Below are 7918 nucleotides of genomic sequence, written 5' to 3'. Positions count from 1 at the left end.
AAAGTATCAATCCAGTAGGAGGCTACGCGCGAGTCCCTCGCACCAACACAAAACAAATAAATCCTCGTAACCAACGGGATAAGGGGTTGTCAATCCCTACACGGTCACTTACGAGAGTGAGATCTGATAGATATGATCAGATAATATTTTGGTATTTTTATGACAAAGATGCAAAGTAAAATAAAATCAATGAAAATAACTAAGTATTGAAAGATTTAATATGATGAAGATAGACCCGGGGCCCATAGGTTTCACTAGTGGCTTCTCTCAAGAGCATAGGTATTTTACGGTGGGTGAACAAATTACTATTGAGCAATTGACAGAATTGAGCATAATTATGAGAATATCTAGGGATGATCATGTATATAGGCATCACGTCCAAGACAAGTAGACCGACTCCTGCCTGCATCTACTACTATTACTCCACACATCAACCGTTATCCAGCATGCATCTAGAGTATTAAGTTCATAAGAACAGAGTAACGCCTTAAGCAAGATTACATGATGTAGAGGGATAAACTCATGCAATATGATGAAAACCCCATCTTGTTATCCTCGATGGCAACAATACAATACATGCCTTGCTGCCCCTACTGTCATTCGGAAAGGACACCGCAAGATTGAACCCAAATCTAAGCACTTCTCCCATTGCAAGAAAGATCAATCTAGTAGGCCAAACCAAACTGATAATTCGAAGAGACTTGCAAAGATAACCAATCATACATAAAAGAATTCAGAAAAGATTCAAATATTGTTCATAGATAAACTTGATCGTAAACCCACAATTCATCGGTCTCAATAAACACACCGCAAAACAAGATTACATTGAATAGATCTCCACAAGAGAGGGGGAGAACTTTGTATTGAGATCCAAAAAGAGAGAAGAAGCCAGCTAGCTAATAACTATGGACTCGTAGGTCTGAGGTAAACTACTCACACTTCATCGGAGAGGCTATGGTGTTGATGTAGAAGCCCTCCATGATCGATGCCCCTCTGGCGGAGCATCGGAACATGCCCCAAGATGGGATCTCGTGGATACAAAAAGTTGCGGCGGTGGAATTAGGGTTTTGGATCTGTCTCTGATCGTTTTGCGGTACGTAGGTATATATAGGAGGAAGAAGTACGTCGGTGGAGCAAGAGGGGGCCCACGAGGGTGGAGGGCGCGCCTGGGGGGGGGAGGCGCGCCCCCTACCTCGTGGCCTCCCTGTTGGTTGCTTGACGTAGGGTCCAAGTCTCCTGGACCATGTTCGGTGAGAAAATCACGTTCCCGAAGGTTTCATTCCGTTTGGACTCCGTTTGATATTCCTTTTCTTCGAAACCCTAAAATAGGCAAAAAAACAGCAATTCTGGGTTGGGCCTCTGGTTAGTAGGTTAGTCCCAAAAATAATATAAAAGTGGATAATAAAGCCCAATAATGTCCAAAACAGTAGATAATATAGCATGGAGCAATCAAAAATTATAGATACGTTGGAGACGTATTGAGCATCCCCAAGCTTAATTCCTGCTCGTCCTCGAGTAGGTAAATGATAAAAACAGAATTTTTGATGTGGAATGCTACTTTGCATATTTTCAATGTAATTCTTCTTAATTGTGGTATGAATATTCAGATCCGAAAGATTCAAGACAAAAGTTCAATATTGACATAAAAATAATAATACTTCAAGCATACTAACTAAGCAATTATGTCTTCTCAAAATAACACGGCCAAAGAAAGTTATCCCCACAAAATCATATAGCCTGGCTATGCTCTATCTTCACCACACAAAGTATTTAAATCATGCACAACCCTGATGACAAGCCAAGCAATTGTTTCATACTTTTGATATTCTCAAACTTTTTCAATCTTCACGCAATACATGAGCGTGAGCCATGGACATAGAACTTTAGGTGGAATAGAATGGTGGTTGTGGAGAAGACAAAAAGGAGAAGATAGTCTCACATCAACTAGGCGTATCAACGGGCTATGGAGATGCCCATCAATAGATATCAATGTGAGTGAGTAGGGATTGCCATGCAACGGATTCACTAGAGTTATAAGTATATGAAAGCTCAAAAAGAAACTAAGTGGGTGTGCATCCAACTTTCTTTCTCACGAAGACCTAGGACATTTTGAGGAAGCCCATCATTGGAATATGCAAGCCAAGTTCTATAATGAAAATTTCCCACTAGTATATGAAAGTGATAACATAGGAGACTCTCTATCATGAAGATCATGGTGCTACTTTGAAGCACAAGTGTGGTAAAAGGATAGTAGCATTGCCCCTTCTCTCTTTTTCTCTCTTTTTTTATTTGGGCCTTCTCTTTTTTATGGCCTCTTTTTTTTGTCAGGAGTCTCATCCCGACTTGTGGGGGAATAATAGTCTCCATCATCCTTTCCTCACTTGGGACAATGCTCTAATAATGATGATCATCACACTTTTATTTTCTTACAATTCAAGAATTACAACTCGATACTTAGAACAAAATATGACTCTATGTGAATGCCTCCGGCGGTGTACCGGGATATGCAATGACTCATGAGTGACATGTATGAAACAATTATGAACGGTGGCTTTGCCACAAATACAATGTCAACTACATGATCATGCAAAGCAATATGACAATGATGGAGCGTGTCATAGTAAACGGAACGGTGGAAAGTTGCATGGAAATATATCTCAGAATGGCTATGGAAATGCCATGATAGGTAGGTATGGTGGCTGTTTTGAAGAAGGTATATGGTGGGTGTATGATACCAGCGAAAGGTGCGCGGTATTAGAGAGGCTAGCAATGGTAGAAGGGTGAGAGTGCATATGATCCATGGACTCAACATTAGTCATAAAGAATTCATATACTTATTGCAAAAATCTACAAGTTATCAAAGCAAAGTATTACACGCATGCTCCTAGGGGGATAGATTGGTAGGAAAAGACCATCGCTCGTCCCCGACCGCCACTCATAAGGAAGACAATCAATAAATAAATCATGCCCCGACTTCATCACATAACGGTTTACCATACGTGCATGCTACGGGAATCACAAACTTTAACACAAGTATTTCTTAAATTCACAACTACTCAACCAGCATGACTCTAATATCACCATCTCCATATCTCAAAACAATTATCAAGTATCAAACTTCTCATAGTATTCAACACACTCATAAGAGAATTTTATTATTAATCTTGTATACCTAGCATATAGGATTATTTAAGCAAATTACCATGCTATTTAAGACTCTCAAAATAATCTAAGTGAAGCATGAGATATCAATAGTTTCTATAAAACAAATCCATCACCATGCTCTAAAAGGTATAAGTGAAGCACTAGAGCAAAACTATATAACTCAAAAGATATAAGTGAAGCACATAGAATATTCTAATAATTTCCGAATAATGTGTGTCTCACTCAAAAGGTGTGTACAGAAAGGATGATTGTGGTAAAGTAACAAATAAAGACTCAAATCATACAAGACGCTCCAAGCAAAACACATATCATGTGGTGAATAAAAATATAGCTCCAAGTAAAGTTACCGATGGAAGTAGACGAAAGAGGGGATGCCTTCCGGGGCATCCCCAAGATTTGGCTTTTAGGTGTCCTTAGATTATCTTGGGGGTTCCATGGGCATCCCTGAGCTTAGGCTCTTGCCACTCCTTGTTCCATAATCCATCAAATCTTTACCCAAAACTTGAAAACTTCATAACACAAAACTTAAAGTAGAAAATCTCGTGAGCTCCGTTAGCGAAAGAAAACAAAAGACCACTTCAAGGTACTGTAATTAACTCATTCTTTATTTATATTGGTGTTAAACCTACTGTATTCCAACTTCTCTATGGTTTATAAACTATTTTACTAGCCATAGATTCATCAAAATAAGCAAACAACACACGAAAAACAGAATCTGTCAAAAACAGAACAGTCTGTAGTAATCTATAGCTAGCGCAAGATCTGGAACCCTAAAAATTCTAAAATAAATTTCTGAACGTGAGTAATTTATCTATTAATCATATGCAAAAATAATTAACTAAATAGAGCTTTACAAATAAAAATGGCAGCAGTTCTCGTGAGCGCTAAAGTTTCTGTTTTTTACAGCAGGATTAACAAGACTTTCCCCAAGTCTTCCCAACGGTTATACTTGGCACAAACACTAATTAAACACAAAAAACACAAACAAAACATAGGCTAGGTAAATTATTTATTACTAAATATGAGAAAAAATCAAGGAATAAAAATAAAATTGGGTTGCCTCCCAACAAGCGCTATCGTTTAACGCCCCTAGCTAGGCATAAAAAGCAAGGATAGATCTAGGTATTGCCATCTTTGGTAGGCAATCCATAAGTGGCTCTCATAATAGATTCATAAGGTAATTTAATTTTATTTCTAGGAAAGTGTTCCATGTCTTTCCTTAACGTAAATTGGAATCTAATATTTCCTTCCTTCATATCAATAATTGCACCAATCGTTCTAAGGAAAGGTCAACCAAGAATAATAGGACATGAAGGATTGCAATCTATATCAAGAACGATAAAATCTACGGGCACATAATTCCTATTTGCAACAATAATAACATCATTAATTCTTTCCATAGGTTTCTTAATAGTGGAATCCGCAAGGTGCAAGTTTAAAGAGCAATCATCAAAATCACGGAAACCTAACAAATCACATAAAGTCTTTGGAATCGTGGAAACACTAGCACCCAAATCACACAAATCATAGCATTCATGATCTTTAATTTTAATTTTAATAGTTGGTTCCCACTCATCATAAAGTTTTCTAGGGATAGAAACTTCCAACTCAAGTTTTTCTTCATAAGATTGCATCAAAGCATCAACGATATGTTTGGTAAAAGCTTTATTTTGACTATAAGCATGAGGAGAATTTAGCACGGATTGCAACAAGGAAATACAATCTATCAAAGATAAATTATCATAATTAAATTCCTTGAAATCCAAAATAGTAGGTTCATTAACATCTAGAGTTTTGATCTCTTCAATCCCACCTTTATCAAATTTAGCATCAAGATCTAAAAACTACGAATTTTTAGAACGCCTTCTAGGTAAAGGTGGATCATATTCAGTCCCATCATTATCAAGATTCATATTGCAAAACAAATATTTAATAGGGGACACATCAATAACTTTTAGATCTTCATCTTTATTTTCATGGAAACTAGAAGAACACACTCTTATAAATGAATCTTTCTTAGCACGCATCCTAGAGGTTCTTTCTTTGCACTCATCAATGGAAATCATCATGGCTTTGAGAGACTCATTGATATCATGCTTAAGTGGAATAGATCTAAGTTTCAAAGAATCAACATCAAGAGAAATTCTATCAACGTTCCTAGCCAACTCATCAATTTTAAGCAATTTCCCTTCAATCAAAGCATTGAAATTCTTTTGCGAAGTAATAAATTCTTTAATATTAGATTCAAAATCAGAGTGAATCTTATTATAATTTCCATAAGAATTCTTATAGGAATTACCATAATTATTAGAGGAATTACTAGGATAAGGCCTAGGATATAAATTTCCTCTATACGCGTTGTTACCAAAATTGTTCCTACCAACAAAATTCACATCCATAGATTCATTATTATTCTCAATCAAAGCAGACAAGGGCATATCATTAGGGTCAGAAGAAACTCTTTTATTAGGAAATAATTTCATAAGTTCATCCATCTTTCCACTCAAAACATTAATTTCTTCTATCGCATGCACTTTCTTATTAGTAGATCTTTCAGTGTGCCATTGAGAATAATTAATCATAATATTATCTAGGAGTTTTGTAGCTTCTCCTAAAGTGATTTCCATAAAAGTGCCTCCCGCGGCCGAATCTAAAAGATTTCTAGAAGCAAAATTCAATCCGGCATAAAATTTTTGTATAATCATCCACAAATTTAAACCATGAGTAGGGCAATTACGTATCATTAATTTCATCATCACCCAAGCTTGTGCAACATGTTCATGATCAAGTTGCTTAAAATTCATAATATCGTTTCTAAGAGATATGATCTTAGCAGGAGGAAAATACTTAGAGATAAAAGCATCTTTGCACTTATTCCATGAATCAATACTATTTTCAGGCAAAGACGAAAACCAAGCTTTAGCACGATCTCTAAGCGAAAAAGGAAACAACTTCAATTTAACAATATCATTATCCACATATTTCTTCTTTTGCATATCACACAAATCAACGAAGCTATTTAGATGAGTAGGGGCATCTTCACTAGGAAGGCCGGAAAATGGATCTTTCATGACAAGATTCAGCAAGGCAGCATTAATTTCACAAGATTCAGCATCAGTAATAGGAGCAATCGGAGTGCTAATAAAATCATTGTTGTTGGTATTGGTAAAGTCACACAATCTAGTGTTATCTTGAGCCATCGTGACAAGCAAGCAATCCAACTCACAAGCAAACAAGAAACAGGCAAAAAGAGGCAAATAAAGAAAGAGAGGGAGGATACAGAGAGAGGGCGAATAAAGCGTTGAGGGTGAAGTGGGGGAGAGGAAAACGAGAGGCAAATGGCAAATAATGTAATGTGGGAGATAAGGGTTTGTGATGGGTACTTGGTATGTTGACTTTTGCGTAGACCTCCCCGGCAACGGCGCCAGAAATGGCTCGTTGTCAGGAGTCAAATCTTGACTTGCGCGAACCTCCTTGGCAACAGCGCCAGAAATCCTTCTTGCTACCTCTTGAGAACTTGTGTTGGTTTTCCCTTGAAGATGAAAGGGTGGTGCAGCAAAGTAGCGTACGTATTTCCCTTAGTTTTTGAGAACCGAGGTATCAATCCAGTAGGAGGCTACGCGCGAGTCCCTCGCACCTACACAAAACAAATAAATCCTCGCAACCAACGCGATAAGGGGTTATCAATCCCTACACGGTCACTTACGAGAGTGAGATCTGATAGATATGATAAGATAATATGTTTGGTATTTTTATGATAAAGATGCAAAGTAAAATAAAAGCAATGAAAATAACTAAGTATTGGAAGATTTAATACGATGAAGATAGACCCGGGGGCCATAGGTTTCACTAGTGGCTTCTCTCAGGAGCATATGTATTTTACGGTGGGTGAACAAATTACTGTTGAGCAATTGACAGAATTGAGCATAATTATGAGAATATCTAGGTATGATCATGTATATAGGCATCACGTCCAAGACAAGTAGACCGACTCCTGCCTGCATCTACTACTATTACTCCACATATCGACCGCTATCCAGCATGCATCTAGAGTATTAAGTTCATAAGAATAGAGTAACGCCTTAAGCAAGATGATATGATGTAGAGGGATAAACTCATGCAATATGATGAAAACCCTATCTTGTTATCCTTGATGGCAACAATACAATACGTGCCTTGCTGCCCCTACTGTCACTGGGAAAGGACACTGCGAGATTGAACCCAAAGCTAAGCACTTCTCCCATTGCAAGAAAGATCAATCTAGTAGGCCAAACCAAACTGATAATTCGAAGAGACTTGCAAAGATAACCAATCATACATAAAAGAATTCATAAAATTCAAATAATGTTCATAGATAAACTTGATCATAAACCCACAATTCATCGGTCTCAACAAACACACCGCAAAAGAAGATTGCATTAAATAGATCTCCACAAAAGAGGGGGAGAACTTTGTATTGAGATCCAAAAAGAGAGAAGAAGCCATCTAGCTAATAACTATGGACCCATAGGTCTGAGGTAAACTACTCACACTTCATCGGAGAGGCTATGGTGTTGATGTAGAAGCCCTCCGTGATTGATGCCCCCTCCGGCGGAGCTCCGGAACAGGCCCCAAGATGGGATCTCGTGGATACAGAAAGTTACAGCGGTGGAATTAGGGTTTTGGCTCCGTCTCTGATCGTTTGGGGGTACGTAGGATTATATAGGAGGAAGAAGTATGTTGGTGGAGCAACAGGGGGCCACGAGGGTGGAGG

This window comes from Triticum dicoccoides, chromosome 5A (genome assembly GCF_002162155.2).
Source record: "Triticum dicoccoides isolate Atlit2015 ecotype Zavitan chromosome 5A, WEW_v2.0, whole genome shotgun sequence".
NCBI classification, from domain to species: Eukaryota; Viridiplantae; Streptophyta; class Magnoliopsida; order Poales; family Poaceae; genus Triticum; species Triticum dicoccoides.
The sequence above is the reverse complement of the archived record's forward strand: the minus strand, read 5'-3'. Positions refer to the sequence as shown.